This window comes from Heterocephalus glaber, unplaced genomic scaffold (genome assembly GCF_053883595.1).
Source record: "Heterocephalus glaber isolate CG9 unplaced genomic scaffold, H.glaber_assembly_v1.0 deba00001550, whole genome shotgun sequence".
Lineage (NCBI taxonomy): Eukaryota > Metazoa > Chordata > Mammalia > Rodentia > Bathyergidae > Heterocephalus > Heterocephalus glaber.
The window spans coordinates 14,049,805-14,068,093 of NW_028258343.1; the positions used below are offsets into that span (position 1 = coordinate 14,049,805).

The 18,289-nt window shown below is 38.3% G+C and overlaps 1 protein-coding gene across 22 annotated transcripts in view; it reads left to right on the plus strand.

Annotated features, from left to right (window-relative positions):
• The window catches only part of Epb41l2 (erythrocyte membrane protein band 4.1 like 2), a 216,421-nt gene that overhangs the window by 64,358 nt on the left and 133,774 nt on the right, over positions 1-18,289 (plus strand). For 2 of the 22 annotated variants that reach the window (XM_021259243.2, XM_087190116.1), the window contains exon 1: positions 17,221-17,374. The exons of 18 other annotated variants lie outside the window; for them this stretch is intronic. The gene's annotated coding sequence lies outside the window, so the exon portion shown is untranslated. Of the gene's footprint in view, positions 1-17,220; positions 17,375-18,289 lie in introns of those variants that run through there. 2 more of the 22 variants (XM_087190120.1, XM_087190122.1) reach the window with 2 other exon arrangements.

The following is an 18,289-nucleotide window of genomic DNA, read 5'->3' on the forward strand; positions in this document are numbered from 1 at the left end:
TTCCGAAGCCTTTAAAAAAACCAAAAACTTAATTTCTGCATTTTTATTACTGCATGTTTGCAGTACATAATAATTATATTCATCAGGGGGAGTTGATGCATGTATAGTATATAACCCATTTTAATTCTTTTTACTTCCCCTCTCCTCCCCTCCCTTTTCTTTCCATCCCTAGGTCTCCTCATTTGCAAAACCTAAGACATTTCTTAAGCTACTGTCTTGTGTTTTGAAAGTGTTACTTGGTTGATTAAGAGTGTTTGAATCCTGATTTCCTCTCCATCCCCAGTTCATTCAGTGTCAAGTTCCATTTTTGCCTGCTGTTTTAGGAAAATGTTTTTGACCCATTTTTGAAAATATTTTGGTTTTAATTCATATTAACATTATTTGATGACTATAGTCTTGAAAGTCAAAGTAAAGATATCTTGGAAAAATAGAATTTCATAGCTGGTAAGTGCGGAACTTGGAATTGAAACCCAGCTCTGCCTGGTGGTGAGTCATCTTGTATCGCTAAGCTTCAGTTTCTTCATCTGTAAAGTGGAGGTGTAGACAGTACATCTCATAGAGGGAACTCATGTAGGTAGCTTGCTTATAATGCTGGCATGTCTTGTTTATTAGCTATCTTCTAAACAACACATAGAAATACAGTGCTTATAAATCGAAAAATTTTTGTTCAGGTGCTGAGTTGTTTTATTTTTTTGTATTTTTCTTAAAATCTTTCTTTGCAAATTTAGTATTTGGAAATACTTGATATTTAACAGTTATTAAGCTCTCTTGTATATGTTAATATGAATTAAACTTGTTCCATCAATAGATCCTAATTTTTCTCTGTAGACTATCTTTCTACATGTTTAGTTCTGTTTTATGTTTTTACTGCTTTTTCTCCTCTGAAATGCAATAACCCTTTAGTATTTTAGTGGAAACATTGTTCTCTTTGTTAGGGCTTAAAGAAGTGCCTTTGTCACTCCTTTGAGACATTCTCCAGATGCCATTTTGCAGTTCTGAAAAATATGTCCCTGTCCATGTGCTGTGTGAAATTGTGCATGTATTGTTTGATATTTTAATGAAGTTGTAGAGAAAGCTTGACTGTAGCGCTTGTCATATGGTAACAAAATGAAGAAAGACTGTCTTGATCTTAAGTAGGTACGTGTCCCTGTGTGGTCTGAAAGTGGATCCATTCTGCAATTTAGATGTGACCACAGATGCTTGATGCTGAAAAGTGACTAACTGCATAGGAAACTATTAAAACAACTTCTGAGCGGGAACTCTTAAGCCTTTTGTTGATGTGTATTGCTTTTTAAAAAATCTCTTAATTTACATATTCTCAATAGCTTTTAAAGTGGCAAGTTGCACTGTAATTTGCTAAGTGGCTTTAATCCTTGTGTTAAGAAGAAGTAGGGGCAAAAGTCTGTTGGGAAATTGCCCCGATAAATCCAGGAAATTCCTTTCATTCTTTTAAATCCAGTTAAAATCTAATTTAAAAAGTGCTTCCATATAACAGTGTCTGAAAGCATGTGCTTCTGAGTCCAGTGATTTCTTGTACATGGTGCCAAGCTCGAGGAGCAACGGTATGAATGTATCTCTCTGTTTTAGAAAAATGTAGACCACTTAGAAAAGTTCTAATTTATTATAACTGTGTTGGGACTTTGTCATCTTGTTTTATGCTGCCTTTGAAATGCTAAGCAGGAGTAATGAAATAAAGGAAGAAACTGTACATTATTTTGCTTTAAGGGACTTTAGATTTCTTAATTACAGCAACAATACATGTTAGGTGCAAAAACTTGGCAACATCCAAAAAATAAAGTAAAATTTCTTTGCCGTCCACATTTTAGGAATGTACACTGTTACCATTTTGGTTGTGCATTTCCAGTCTTTATCTGTGAATCTGTACACATGGTTAAAACAACAACATTTTCCATTTAAACTTGCTTATTTTTCATTGGCAAAATAAGTCCAATGTGTCTCCATTAATTGTTAATATAATGGAGCTTACTTTTGGGAATTTTAGCCTATAGGGCAGTCATTCATTAGGTATGAATGTTTAAAACTTCACCATTAGTAGAAAGTGTGTATATTTATTGCCCACAGTTATGTGCCAGAAAGGGATAGGCTGATCATTTTGGATGTTTTTCAGGATCATAAAAGTGTAGCAAGTCTTTGTTTTACTTTGAAATAAAGATCTGATCAAATAAGCCCTCACCCTGCCTAAAGTGTTGGCCTGTTGATTTTCCAGTTTCCTGATTCTGTTGGACCCAGCCCTGGGCAGAGGTACGCAGGAGTCACAGTGTTTGTGTACATCTGGGCATCAGCTGTGCTAGGTTTTTAGGATTCCAGGCCCAGTGTCATGCATTCCATCTGTTTCTTTTAAATATAAATATACTATTGGTACAGGACAGATCCTCTTACCTTAAACTCGACGGCAAAAACAAACTCAGTCTTTATAGATGTTTTTATATAACCAGAGGTCTAAGCGGAAGGAAGTCTCCCAGGGGACCAGTGGATACTGGGGTCAGTCCTTTTCCACAGCAGAGACAATGTGCCTCAGGCCCCTATACTACACTGGGGCACAGTGAGAAGAATATTTATATTGGATATACAGAAAAAACAAATTTCCTTACCTACTTAAATTTGTGCTGTTGTGGTTGTCACTCAGTATTTATTGACTGGATGTGTCCTAGTATGGTTAACCAGGGATTACAGAGAATAATGGGAGGAGATAAAAAAGGGATTGGGAAGGAGGATGTGAGATGGTTCCAAGTTATATCTGTACCCCGACTGCTTGAGTAGAACTACTCAGACTCATTAGACGGGGTTTGACCGAGGAAAGGAAAGGATGATGCACATCAGCCCAAAAGGGAAGTGAGACGTGGCAGTTAAGTTGATTGTTATGAGGGCGGCATGTCACTCTTTTTAGTCTGGTTTGTATGTGTACACACACGTGTGTGCACACACTTTCGATTGCTCTGTTTGTATATACATACACTCACGTGAGTCTGATATGGATCTATACACACATGCACAACACTTTCAGTCTGGTCTGTCTGTATACACATGCATACTTTTAGCCTGATATGCATGTATGAACACACTTCTCTGTGTGTTTAAGTATAATATGTAAATGCATGGGTCCTTTCAGTGCAGTTATCTATCTGTCACAGTGCAGTGTTCATAGGCATAACACAGTCCTTCCCTCACCTAGGGCAGACCATACAAAGTGCTGTTGGGCTGCTGCATCTAGAGGCGGTGTCTTATCGCATAGAACACAGAGTGCATGTGTTGTTCCCTGTCAGAGGTGAGCCCCATACCTACATCTCCCCAGGACACTCTCTGGCCTGCCCTGCCTTGTTGTGTGACACATCACATCCTATAGGAGCTAGTCGTGTTGTTTATGGAGTGGATGGCTAGGGAGGTGAGAGCAGTGACTGCTTGGGCCTCAGCTGTCTCCTGTGATTCCTGACCAGAGATCTTCCTGCCCCTGGAAGTTTTCCTTCACCTACCACGTTGCATCTCAGGGCCATCTGGGGAATAGGCTACCTTACGCTGATCCCATTTCAGTCAGTCTGAGGTTCACATTATTGGCATCTTGTTTATTCTGTGTGTGAATTTGTCTGGAGATGCTGCTGGATTGGTTTGCCATCTACCAGGTTTCCCTTTCACAGCCTTGAGACTTGTGAGTTGTGTATTGTAAACTCACAAATAACTCTACTGGGTTCCCCTCAAACCCAAGACTCATTTTGGATATTTTGTGGCTTAAAAATCAGTAACAGGCCGGGGATTTGGCTCAGTGGTTTCGCCGCCTGCTGTGTGAGTACAAGGACCTGAGTTCGATCCCCAGTATCAAAAAAAAAAAAAAAAAGTAAAAATCAGTAACAGAGCTATTATTAGGTTTGATCGTATACAGTATTATTTTAACATTATGGAACTCAGGTGGCTCCCCTGAGAGCTTCCCCACCCAGGAATAAACATGGGAAGTGGACAGTCCAGACCTAAAATGAAAATCAGTATTAATATTCACTGAAACATGAAGATGCATTTCATTTTGAAGGAACTGGGATGGCTGACGTTAAGGGAGCATGAGAAGTAGAAAAGAGAAGCAGAAGACAGACTGCAAAGCTGGGTTGGAGCCCATTTGTGCTAAAGCCAGGGGTTCCTCTGAGGAATTTGGTTTTCATCATGTAGGCCCTGCAGTGCTGGGGATTGAAAATTATTATCATTATTATTATTACTGCAGTGCTGGGGATTGAACCTGGGACTTTAAGCACATTAGGCAAGTATTCCACCAGTGAACTAAAAAAATAATAATAAATGCTTGTTTTAGCAGGATTATATACTGACTGTTGTGAAGGATTTCCTAATTTTTCTGACCCAGGAAGACCTTATTTCATATTTTTTTAATGTACTAGATGATATTTTCAACTTTATTAGTGGTCTTGTATTTCTGTGCAGTAAAACCTGGTAGCATAAATTTTCCTAGGATCAAATATTTAATTGTAATAGTAAATTTTATTGTTGCTACCTTGTGTTTACTACAGAATAATAACATGAAGTTTGGGAGTGCTTCTTTGAGGAGCTGTCTTTGGTATTTGTTACTCTTTGTTATGAAACACATGTGCCCAGTTTCACTGTGTTCCAGGCTGGGGATTCACAGGTGAGTAAGAAGACTGAGCTGCTAATTTCACAAGTCAAACTAAGTTCAAAATGGTAATGTCAGGGTTAGCCATACATATAAAGGACAACAGAGTGAGCCTAGATGAACAGAAATGAGTGATACCCACACTGAGTCTTATTTTTTAAAAACTGGTTTTTAGTAGTAACTGTTACTACTTAATCAATTAGATTCATTCATTCAGTCAGTCAGTCATTCATTCCTTTGACTACCTAGTTCGTGCCAGGTACTCTATTAGGCTGTGGAGGATATGAACATAAGATTGTAGTCTTTGGCCCTGATTGCTTAGAGATGCAGCCAGCCACACCAGCAATATAAATGATAAAGACAGTTGTGCTGGGAGCTGGGAACTGTTCTACCAAATTGTGGATACATAATTTTTCTTACTGAATAATTTTGTTTAGTATTTAATGGAATCTTACTGTTTATCAAATGTTGTGGGTACAAATCTGTTTGTAAATCACCCTCTTGATACTTGTTGAAGAAATATTTGTTGAAAGAATGTATCTTTCATGTGAGAATAGATTTTGGTTTTAATTCAAAAGAACATTTGTATTATTTGCTGTTGGCTGTCCCTTCATGGAAAAGATACTTTTCTTTTTTCAACTGAAATTTCCAGGAAGTGTCACTCTCCTAGGATTTCTATCCAAGCACTTTTCTGAACCCAGTGGGTGGGGTAGGTTTAGATCCAAGAGAAACAAATTATTACCATAGAATGTGAACTTTTCACAGTATTCTCAAATTAAAGTTTGAAAAATATTTTTACACTTTCTTTACAAAGACTAAATCTCTTTCTGGAGAGAAATAAAGCAAAGATAACATGTTAAGCATATATGCATCTTGGTATTGTTTTTATCTTTCTAGCTATTGACTAAATAAATAAGTAAAATGCATAATAAAATGTTTGTTGAGCACTTTTGGCCACAATTTAAAACCTTACAAACTGGTAGAAAGAAATATATATGTGGGAGCCTTTGGGTTGAGTTGTAAGTTCAAATAATATTGGATATTTTTTTTTTATTTTCAAATGAATTTTTCATTGATGTTCTTTTAAGCTTTAAAAAGAGTTTGTAAGTAGACACTCCTAGGCAATTAGCAAAACAGTTTATATAATGAGGCAAATAAATGTTTGCAAAAAATATTGGAGAACATTCCTGAAATGTATGTATGTTTTGGAAAAAGCAATGTTAATTTTAAAATATAGTGTTCTTTTCTGTGTTATAGTAACAATAGCAATGATAATGATATAGGGGGAAGAGATGTAACTCCCAAACCTACTAGATATCCGAAACACGAGTTCCTGTTCTCTAAAATCAAAGAATGAATTCTAGGAACAGTGGAGGTTAACAGCAGGAAAAATTTATTGGGAGAAAGAAAGCTTCTGCCTAAGAGAGACAGAAGGGGGACCGGAAAGTGGGTTGTCCCTGGATATTGCTTTTTTTTAAAGAATGTAGATATTTTGGGAATCGAAGAACAAAAATACTGAAGTGTTAGAGTTATGAAGGCAAGCAAAAGTATGGATGCTCAGTGAGCATCCTCTTACATGAAACATGAATTAGACATGTTGAAAGCCCCTTAGCTTATTAAATTAAAACACAGTTGGGAGTGAGTGAAGGCTCTGCAGGCTATCTGTGAAGACTGTGTGAGTGAACACTTGGTATACCTACCACACCTACTTAAGCTTTTCTCTCCCTGAATGATCAGCATTGTATTCTGTGGAGATGTGGAAGACAGCCATGTAGGCATGTTACTAACTTGGTAGATGGTGGAAATTAGGGTAGAGGAGGAGTGGCAGAGCAATAAATCAACATGTTTCAGGGCCAACGCCATTGGTGTTTTCAAAACATGAACTTGAACCCAGCTTATGCTGTGTGACCCAAATTTACTCGTATAATTGCTTAAGTTGTAAGCACTTTAGGGGATTTAACTGTATGTCCTAAGCATAGAATACAAGTCACACTTTATGGGATGTTTGTATTTTTATAGAGATCTTTTCTTCATTCATGCATTAAACAAAACACCTCATTTCTGCTATCCAGGGTCCTCTCTTTGGTTTAACATCACAATTTATTCTGCATGCACAGTTTGCTTCTACACGACTATTTTCTTGCTCTCAATCCTTGACGTTAATGTAGGTTTCTTATACACAGCATAGAATTGGGCCTTGTTCTTTGACTCAGACAATTGCTGCCTTTTAATTGATGCTTTTAGACTGTTTATATTTAATAGAATTGTTAGTATAGTTGGCTTCCGTCTTGCTATTTGTTTTCTATTTCTCTCACCTGTTCTTTCTTTTTCCCCTTTCTGTTTCACACTTCCTGTCAATTTTTCTTTTGTGACAAGGTCTCTTGCTCTGTAGTCAGGATGGCCTGGAACTCCCTGTGTAGCCACAGGTGGCCTTGAATTTATGATCCTCCTGCCTCAGCCTCCCAAGTACTGGGATCACAGGCATGAACCAGCATGTCCAACTTCCTCTAGCTCAGTAACGACAAACCTTTTAGAGCTTTCAGTGATACAAACAGCTCAGTGTCGTGTATATGCTTTGGTTTGCCACCACTGCTTTAGGTTAATGGAATATTTTTCTTTGATTGCATTTTATCTCCACTCTTAACTCATTAGTTACACCTTTTTGTTTTATTGGTAGCCTAAATTGAACACACACATTAACTTGCCCTAGGTATTAGACCCTTGTCAGGTACATAGTTTGTAAATATTTTCTTCTATTCTTTCAATTTCCCCTTTTCAACGAAAGATTGTCTTTTATTTTTATTTTTTTTTGGTACCAGGGATCGAACTCAGGTCCTTGCGCTTTCGAGACAGGCAGCAGAACCACTGAGCTAAATCCCTGGCCCTAGGATTGTCTTTTATTTAACAAAAACATCTTTTGATGAAGTCCAGTTCATTTTTTTCCTTTCATGCTTGTGCTTTGGTCTCATTTAAAAACATGTTACCTAATACAGAATCATGAAATCATACCTTTGTTTTCTTTTATGAGTTTCATAGTTTTTTTCTCTTACAGTTAGATCTTTGATCCATTTTGACTTATTTTTTGTCTATAATGTGAGATAAGGGTTTAAGTTCTATAGGTTTGGTACCCTTATTTCTGGACTCTCAGTCTGTTCTGTCAGTTTGTATGTCTGTCGATACTGTTTTCATTATTCTCATATTGTAGTAAGTTTTAAAATTAGAAACTGTGAATCTTCTCACTTTGGTCTTCTGTTTCAAGATTAATTTGGCCATTTAGGGTCTCTTGGAATTCCATATGAATTTTAGGGTTACTTTGCCCGTTTCTGCAAAAAAAGCTGTTGGAATCTTGATAGGTGATCTGTAGATGGTGGTAGTGATCTTTTGATAGTGATCTGTGGATCACTGTGGGAAGTATTGCCATCTTAACACTGTTAAATATTTGAATTCATGAACACAAGATGCCTTTCCAGTTTTTTAGACCTTTTTAAATTTCTTTTAACAGTGTTTTCTAGTTTTCAGTGTATAAGTTGTGTGCTTCTTTGATTAAATTTCCTATGTATTCCTATGTATATTTTTGAAGATAAGTGGAATTACTTTGTTTTTGTTGTTCATTGTTTATGTAGAAATAAAACTGATTGTATATATTGATCTTACATCCTGCAACTGTGCTGAACTAGTTTATTGTCTTATTGTTGTTGCTTTTTGTAGAGTTTTTATAAACAAAATTATATCCTTTGTAAATAGAGATCATTTACTTCTTTTTTCCCCGTTAGTGCTCCCCTCCACCTGGGGATTGGACCCAGGGCCTTCACACTGAGCTTCATCCCCATCCCATTTTAGTTTTTATTTTGAGATAGGGCCTCGCTTAGTTTGCTCATATAGAACTCAAGCTTGTGATCTTCCTGCCTCAGCCTCCCACAGTGCTGGGATTACAGGCATGTACCACTTGCCTGGCTAGATTTTTTTAAAGGATGCCTTTAAATTTATTTTCTTGCCCAGTTGCTCTGGCTTGAACTTTGAGTATAATGCTGAATAGAAGTGGAAAGAGCAGACATCCTGTATTTTTCCTAGTGTTATAAGGAAGGGATTCAGCCTTTCTCCATTGAGAATGATGTTAAAGGAAATACACTGTGTTAGAGTAGAAACAGGAGTTGAATCAAGTTGTGATGTGTGAGGTAAAGCCTGTGTGCAAGCTCAGGATGTGGGCAGGTGTGTGTGAGGCTGCTTCTGGAGTTAGTGAGGTCTACAGAACAGGTATCATGTTGTCCTGCCAGGATGCAGTCAGCTGGCCTGGAGACTAAGCGTGGCGCAGTTTTGCATTTCATACCTATGAAGGGAAGTTACTTGGTTTCTTTGAGCTTCATGTTATTCAAGTATAAAATGAATTTAGTAATCCTTGCTGTGTGGAGATGCTTTGAAGCAAAAATGAGGCTGTTGGTAGAGTGGAGAGCTTGGTCACAAAACAGACAAACCTATTACTCTTAGTAAAGTCTTGTGCTTTAGAACAATAGCAGTAGGGGATTTTGAAAACACATTTGAAGCTTAGGCTGAAGAGTTCACTTATCTCTTGGGTTTAGAATATTGGATTTTTTGCATTTTGGCACAAGTTTTTAGTGTTCTGTTTCTCTGTAATTTTAGATAATCTAATTAAGTCATTTGTTGATTACTTTATTTCCTTTTTTGTTGTTACTCAGAATGAATTATTGTCAGAGAAGTTACAGAATGTATCTTCTATATCTAACACTTGGGGTTAACTGCAGTTGTTATTTACTTAAGCCATAGATTTTAAAGTTTGTGGAATAAAGTATCAAGATGGTGGTGTATACCTGTGATCTCAGGACTCTGGGAGGTTGGAGCAGGAAGATCACAAGTTCTAGTTCACCCTGGGTGACTACACTGTGTGTTAAAATAAGAAAAGGGCTCGGGATGTGCTGGTCCTGGGGTCAGTCCCCAGCCCTGCACCCCTCTCCGCTATTTGGATGGAAAAAGTTCTGTAGATCCAGTCTTCTTGTGTGATGATGATGGGTTATAACTTTAAACATGTATATTTCTCTGCTAGGTTCAATTGGGGGAGTTTTCTTTTTTTCTTTTTTTTTTTTGGTACCGGGGATCAAACTTGGGTCCTTGCGCTTGCGAGGCAGGTGGAGGAACCACTGAGCTAAATCCCCAGCCCTGGGGAGTTTTCTTAATGAAAACCATACATAGATGCTTTTTAGTAATTTTAATATTTTCTTTTTAAATTAAAAAAGATACACTGTCAATTTTAGCCTTTTAATAAAGTTACAATTTGGATTAGGAGAAAGCAGTTCTACTAAATAGTTTGTAGGGGAAAATAGCTCTGCTGCTGGCTTTTATACACTCTCTTGCTAAGAGGAAGAGCTGCTGTTGAGTCAGTTACAACTTCAGTCGAAGATGTCTTGCAGCTGTGCCTTTTTGGGCTGGTTCCAGAGATAGTATTTGTGTGCACTGTCAGAATGTCTTAAAGGCCCACCCTGGAACAGCTCCAGCTCTATAAAAGGGGTTTTGTTTTAATACCTTTCACATGTTCTTATGGGGTTCTGGTGGCGATGATGGTCTTGATTGTCTTGTCTATTAAACTGGCATTTTATTGAGATGTAGGCTTCATAATTTAAGAATAGGAATCCCGTTGTAGTTACTGTATGTTATAAAGTAAATTTAGTGCAAGGGCACAGACTGTGATGAAAACAAAATGCTCCTCCTCAAACCTTACAGTTCCAGTGAGTTAGTTTTAATTCTTTTCTGCCTCTATCTGATAAGATTGACACTCATTTGATTATAGTCTTCTGGGTAATTTAGTAGACACTGATTTACAAATCCAGGGACATATTAGAAAATTGAAGATTTTGCAGGGAATCCCAGACCTTTGCAGTTTAAAATACTAATGACTTCTCATGTTGAATATTCTTGAATTTAACCTACCTAGTGCCACATGCTTACACAAATGCTAGGAGAATTATTGTTGAATATTTTCTAGGTTCAGTCTCCTATACCGTATTTTCTCCAGAACTTAGACCTTCCTCCTTAGTGTCCCCCCCCCACCCCAGATGATTGTAAGTTATTTAAGAGAGGGAACAGGGCTCAGAGCCACTCCTGTCTTTTCTAGCTTCCTTAAACCCATTTCTCTCCCAGCCCATGTATATTTCCCATTACCCTTCCCTCTGGTTTCTGGGGTAGGAATATCCCTCTTGTTGTCTAAGGTTAAATTCTGTAGCTTTTGATGCTTTTTCCTGTATCTCTTCTCAACTACATGCCCTTCATTTTCCTTTCTTTCCCCTTTGTGTCTTGAACCTCTGCCCTCTGTTTCTCCCACCAAAAGCTTCCACCAAATGAAACCACCCAAACCTCTCTTGGACATTGTCCCTTAACCCTCAAGTCTTTGGCAGTTACCACTTGCTTCTTTCTCTAGCCTTTATTACTAGACTTCAGAGATTATGTGTCTTATTACCCTCTTCTTCAGTATGTTCTTTAGTCACTTGCCCCCTACCCTGCTTGCTTTTTGAGTTACCTGCAATCTTATGATACTTTTTAACCCAACTAAACTCAGATATTTTAACTCTATCCTATAGGTAATGGAGAGTAATATTAACTTCATATTTTTGAAGGATTACTTTGGCAGTCCTGTAAGAACAAATGATGCAGTGAAAGGAATTTGGTTAAGATGATGGTATGGTGATGCAGGAGAGAAAGACAGGACTGACACAGATGTAGATAGACATGGGGCCCAGAAATCCCAGTACTTTCTGGATTTGCTTTGTCTCTGATGCTCATTCTTCCTTGATAGGTTTCTTGATCTGTCTACCTAAGGATTTATTATGAACACTTTTTTAAAGCTCTGTATTGCCTGAGGGTTCTATCCACCCCTGATAACACTGGTTGACCAATTAGTTCCAAATCTTCATGTGGGAACCCAGCCGCTCATTCAGATACACATTTCCTACTAGCCTTGTTTTCCATCTGAATGTCACCTGGGCACTTCGGTCCATGTGCCATCAAAGTGGAAGCTTCTGCTTCATTCATCCATGTTTCCTGGTGTTATTGGAAGCTGTCTGTAGGTTAGTGGCAGTACTGTCTATCCTTTGATTGATAGGAACCTGGGAACTTCGTCCGCCATTATCCCTACAATCTAATTCACAGTATTAATTCCTGTCTCTTTTCTGGGTAACCGTTTCTGGCCTCTATCTCTTTATGTGCATCTTTGTTGACCCTGTCTTTCTCCTGGATCACAGGAGCATCATTTTAACCAGTTTCCTTTCATTGTATCATTTGTTCTCAATGGCTGCCAAAGTAATCCTCCAGAAACACAAAGCTGATATTATTTTCCATTGCCTACAGGATAGAATAAAAATATCTGATTTAGCATACTCACTGATCATGCATTGTTTGGCTCTTGCTTCCTCTTCCCATCTCCTCTAATCCCCACCCTATGTTCCAGGCAGATGCAGGACTCACTGTTCCCTGTTTATCTTTACGGTGCTGTGGCCTTCCTGTACCATTCCCATGCTGAGGAGTGTATTATGCCCACTTAGAATTCGCCCTGTGAGCACCCTTGTCTCCTCCAATGACAGCTCCCATGCCACCTTGTGAAGCACTCCTTCCCACATCCAGTCAGGTACTGTTAAATCATTTATGTCCACATCAGAGCTCTTTTTGTAGTATAGTTATTTATTCAAATGCCCTTCTCTCACTGCCAGAGCCATGATGTACCCAGGTCTGTATCTGCAGCAGTCATCAGCAAACAAAAATAAATCTCTTGTAGTATAAATAAATCTTAGCAAAATCCAAATGTATAGGATTAAAATGCAGATCATATAGGCAAAGGTAATGGTGAGTATCTTGGCCTGACATTGGACATTTTTTGTTTATTTGAGTGGATGGGGCTATGGATTGAGAACATATTAGCAGTTGTGTTTAGGGTTTTCTTTCTAATTCAAGTTTGGAGAGGGAAATTTCAGAAGTGAGCAGAACTATAGTTTCAGATTGTGATGGGCTAATAAAACTGTGAAGTATTGGAAACACTAGTTTCTCAAATGAGTGGCTAAGCCATTGCGGATTGCAGATATAGGCAGGAGGGTAAGGTGTGCGTGGAAAGGCAGAGAGGGTCTCCTGTGTAGTGTACCTCCTGATGGCATCCTCGATTTGTAAGACACCTTATTATGTATGTTTTAGGGTTTTCCCAGGTTTCACTGATGGGAGCATTGTTCAGTTTTATACATTTTTTGATATTAATCCTGTGTTGATGTATTTGGTATTTACATGGTTTTAGTAGGGCCTTATTGGAACAATAGTGGCTATTTTAAAGTAAAGGAGTAAAAAAGGGAAATGATGGGAGGTGAGGAAGGGTGGGGAAACAGTTTTCTTTCTACAAATTGAAGGGGAAAAAAATCAATGATAGGCGATTAGCGTGTGTGTGATCTTTGTGATAAGTGATTTCATTTTCTGTAATCTTTTTGTTGTCATTTCTGCCTAGCGGTGGCACCGGCTCATTCAAAGTGTGAGAATGAGCCAAAATACTGCAAGCTTACGATGCTTCCCTTGACCTCTCCAGGAAGTTGACCACTTCCTCTGTGCCCTTCCTGTACCTCTCTGACAAGTCTGTAGCACACGTGGTGTAATGATCTGTTTATGAGTCTGTCCTCCCTTCTGGACTATGAATTTCCTCAGACTGTATGGGAATGAACTTTCTCTAAGTCCTTAGGCCAAGACTAGTGTCTGTGGCAAAGAACGAACTCAGCAAATGTTTCTTACTCATGTTAAATGAAATTTGGAGGGCACTCTTAGTTTGGGGTAGGCTCCACAGCACCAGACTAAACCAGAATGGAGTTATGTTAGGTGCCACATAATCAAAGCAAACTCTGAAGTGGGTTATTTTCAAAATCAAAACAAAGAAGCCACAAAGACCAGGAAAGTCGGCAACTGATCGATTTATCTGAGTTGGCAGCCTAGGAAAGCCCTCCTGTTTTAATCCTATAAAGAGGGTAACTTTGAAAGGAACCTATTTCTGCTCTGTTTCTGCTTTCCTCAGCCCTCTTTTTTGGTACCTTCTGCTCAGCCCATTGCAACACTCATTCTACAGAATGGGATTTGCCTGATCCTAGAATTGCCCCCAACCTTAAGATCTTTAAACTGAATTTGTTGTAATTCTGTGTTCTGATAATTAAATCATATAGTAAAATGGAAAAAAGTGCACTTTAATTTCTGGATCATACACTGATCTGATTGTATAATTTTAAGTGATGCTTTTGACTTTTGGAGTTAATTAAAAAAAGATTTGTTAAGAGCTTTTTCCTAACACTTTTTAGATGTTTTTAAAAAAACAACTTTTTGGTTAGGATTGTCAACCTCCACCCCTTTATCCCCCCACTACCTACCATCTGCTTCCACTTTCTGTATCCTCTGTAAAATACTAAGTTCACGTAGTATACTTTTCCCCTCACTGTCCCATGAATCTGTAAGACTTTATAATACTGCATTTTAATAAATGTAATTCAACACATGAGTCTAAAATTGCTAAGATATCTGGTAGGAAGGAAATTTCTCAGAAGACTCACGGGCAGATTATTCTGGATTTGGAGTCTGAGAGGAGTTAAGCTGTGGTGGTATGTGGTCAAAGAGAACTTGCACACTGGGGCCAAGGCGTTAGTGGAAAAAGGTTTTGTCCCATCCTGCTGACATCAGAGGTCATTGATACTGCTGTGGATATAGCCAAGGTGTGGGTTGTTAGAAAAGTTTATAGAACACCTGAAGTTCATCCACGTTGTGGAGCTACACATTGATCTATTAGCTTATTGGGTCCTCTACAACTTATTTAACCAGTTTTAAAAGTCAAAAAATTATGATCCTAAATTTAAGATAAAATTCCATGTGTAAATTCATGTACATAAAGGAAAAATATTTCCCACCCTAATAACAAGTTTATATATCTATATATATGTGTGTATATATATATATATACACATATATATATAATGGGGATTGAACTCAGGACCTTGATCTTTTGAGGCAGGCACAGTGCCACTGAGCTAAATCCCTGGCCTCCCTTTAATATTTTAAAAATAACATCCTGAGGATAGACCTTCTAATTTCCTGCTTTATAGTAGTACCATATCAAAACATGGTGTATTTTTGTCTTCTCAAAACAGATATAATAGATATAAATTCATATGAACATTTGTGGATGTTTCAACCTATATATTTTGCACCCTTGAATTTATTTAAAATTTTACTGGAAATGAATAAATGACACTGGATTTTTATACTTCTGTGTTAATAACCCACTGGATTATACAAGTTATTTCTCTTGTCTGGTTTAGTTTACTTATTTGGAAAACAAGGATGTTAAAATAGAGGTAATAAAGCTGAAAGTCCATTGGCTTTGAAGTAGGTCTAACTGGTATATATTTTGATGCTGGTGCTTACTGGATATATGAGGTTTTTTTGTTTTTTGGTACTGGGGATCGAACTTGGGACCTTGCGCTTGTGAGGCAGGCGCTGGAACCACGAGCTAAATCCCCAGCCCTGTATATATGAGTTTGGAAACTCAATTTCTCTGGGTTCTATTTTCAAATCATAGTGCCACAAAATTCACTTTCTTGATTCTCTTAAGCTCTGTTTGAACAATAAGATATCTTGTGAGTAAGATCTTTTATTTTGAAGCCCAGATCTGCTGAGTAGTGGCATTGGTTCTGTAGTTAAGAAGGCTCCAGTTGCCATACCATAATACCATCCACTGGGTGGCTTGATCAGCAGAAATTTATTCTCACAATTCTGCAGGCTGGAGATCTACGACAGAGCTGTCAGCATGGTTTGTGGTGAGGTCCGCTAGTGTTTGTGCGTGGCTGCCTTGCTCAGTGGCAGGAGGGAGACCGTGGTGTGAGGGAGCTTGCAGGAGCTCTCGGGTCCCCATTCCCCTGGGTTCCAGGCCCATCACTTTCGTGAGACCCTGAGCTGCTCGTCCTTCAGCCTCCCTCTCTGTCTCCACTCACCTCACGGTGGGAGTTGGCGCAGCCCAGGAAGTGTGAAGTGTAAGGGAGCTCAGTTAGGGTTAGGGTTAGGGTTGGTCCTTACTGAGGAGGGAGGGGCAAGTCTGTGCTTGGGAGAAGCCTGCCTGGAGCTCGGGCCTCCCAGCATCTGCCACACTGCAGCCAGTGCTGCCGCCATCGTATCTGTTAAAATACATTCACTGTAAAAAGTGAGAACTTAGTCTGAATAAAGGATGGCTTTCTCAATTGAATAAAATTGGTGGCTCTTCAAAAAAAATTCACCAAATTGCCATTTCTGTGAACCAGTGAAAATTGTGGTAGATAATAAAGCTTACTTTCATTATACAGAATTATTTTTTAGCTGGGTGTGGTGGTGTATGCCTGTAATCCCAACACTTCGGAGGCTGAGATGGGAGGATTGGGGTCAGTTTGAGGCCAGCTCGACTAGGTAACAAGACCCTGTTTCAAAAACCAAACAAAAAGAATAACTTTTTCAAAAGTATTTTCTTTGTGATTAAAGAAAGACCTCTTCCTTCTCATCTTCCTCTTCCCTTTCCTCCTTCCCTCCCTCCCTCTCTTCCTTTCACCCTTCCTTCAAGGCTTTGCTCTAGGTGAATATATCTAGGTAATTACTCGTTGATTTAGGGACTGTTTGGTGAAGAGCATGTTGGTAGCAGGGTGAAGTTAACAAATGCACAGAAGGACTGTCTCAGCCCCGAATCAATGCAAATATGTACACTGGGAAAGAGCTCCAGAATTTAAATTGCAGAAATGTAATGGGGGGGGGGTGAATTTAATTAACGGCAGTTGTTTCTCAGATTATTTTGCCCTTAGAATGATGCATTTTAGAAATGACACATTTCCCTTTAGTGACTTTACATTTACTCTGCTTCCATGAATATTTGTAGTTGTAGGGTAGATGAATGTAGGGTTATCTTATTTGCAGTCATTTCCCAGTTTAGAATTGACAGTATAAAGTAGGGAGTTATCTGCTTTATGTCTATAGCATGGTACATACACAATCTAGGTTAAAAGAAGCATCTTTTTACTTTTATTTTTTTTTTTAAGAGTAGGAAAAATTTATTGAGAGAAAGATAGCTTCTGTCTAAGAGAGAAAGAAGGGGGCCTGGAAAATGGATTACCCTCCAAAAAGGCTATTTTTATATATGATGCAAATGAAAAGCCATTTTTGTTACAAATGAGTCAAGATAGGCATTTCATCTTTATATATTGAAAATTAGGTCTAGATTTGTGTATTTTTTTATATCTGAAACTGTAGTAGTTTTCAGTAGTTTATGGCTAAAGGTGATTTCAGTGTTAAATACATACACTTTTGGTGTCTATAGAGCAGATTAAAATGATAAAAATGAGAACAAAGTTGAGGGATGGAGACCCAAAGCAAAGCAAAACCATTACCACAAAAACTGAGAAAAAACTCAGTAATAATAGAACTATAAAAATTATAAATACATAGTTATGGGTTTTATGTAGTATTCTTCATTTAGTAGATAGAATTGGCAGCAGGAAGCTGACTTTTTTCTTTGACCCGTGTGAGTTTTCTAGCTGAGGAATGAAGTGGCTTGGAGCCCAGATGGGCTCTTCTACGGAGCATGCCCTTCTCAGCAGGGTGCAGCTAGGGCGGGGCCTGCTTTGCTCACTGCCTGTGGACGAGGGATTTCCATCTGCTTCCCACAGTCTCCCAATGACAGCGGTCAGCAGACAGCGAGCTCATGTGCTTGAAAGCTGCGTATGTATTCCTTCCAAGGGGCAATTTTAAGGACATGGCTGTTGTCGCATTTGGGTTTTGTGGCCTATGTTTGTTTTTGCTTGTAAAGGAAGTTTGCTGTTGAGTGTGATTAAGTAACTATGGGACTGAAAATTGAGAGTCTACTGATGTGTGGAGTAGATGGAATCTGGGTAGTACAGTTTGGTGGCAAAGGAGATACAGTCTGTTTGGTTCTATTTGAGTCAAGTCTTATGGGGAAAAATACAGTTTTTAGTGACCAGAGTTTGTTTTAGGGACACCTGTTTGTATTTTTCTAGGCAAATACGGAATTTCAGCAAGCATGTTATCTTTAACATAATAATAGCCTTTCTAGGTGTGACCTAGGAAGGTAATGAAGCTAATTGGTTTATTTTACATACTTGTTCTGCTGTTTCACAATTGATTTTTGCAGTGATAAACTACATGAAAGTTAATTGTTTCTGAAAGTACTGTGACACCTTTGTATTAGTGGTATGCTGTTTATTTCAGCAGGCTTAGAGAGAATAAATTTCAGTTTAACCCTAAGTAAATATGTTTAAATAAGGATAAGTATCAGTATCTTTTATTGCTGAATATTTGATGTTTTCACAGTGAAGAAATGTGAAAACTTACCATGTTACTTAGATTCTGATATCCAGATTAAGGAAAAATCTTGTTGCTTTTTCTTTATGTAATTGATCTGCCTTAACAATCCTCAGAAAAAACCCAAACAAACCAAAAAAAAAAAAAAACCCACCTTTGTTTCAGTGCTAATTCCCTACAAAATGACAAGTAGTACCACCATAATTAGAAGATGATCTTTGTAATTTCTTCATTCAGTTGACACTGCAGGGAATACCACTGAAGTCACGGTTTCTTGGGGAGCATACTTGGGGAGATTGTTTTCTCTTTTTGGCC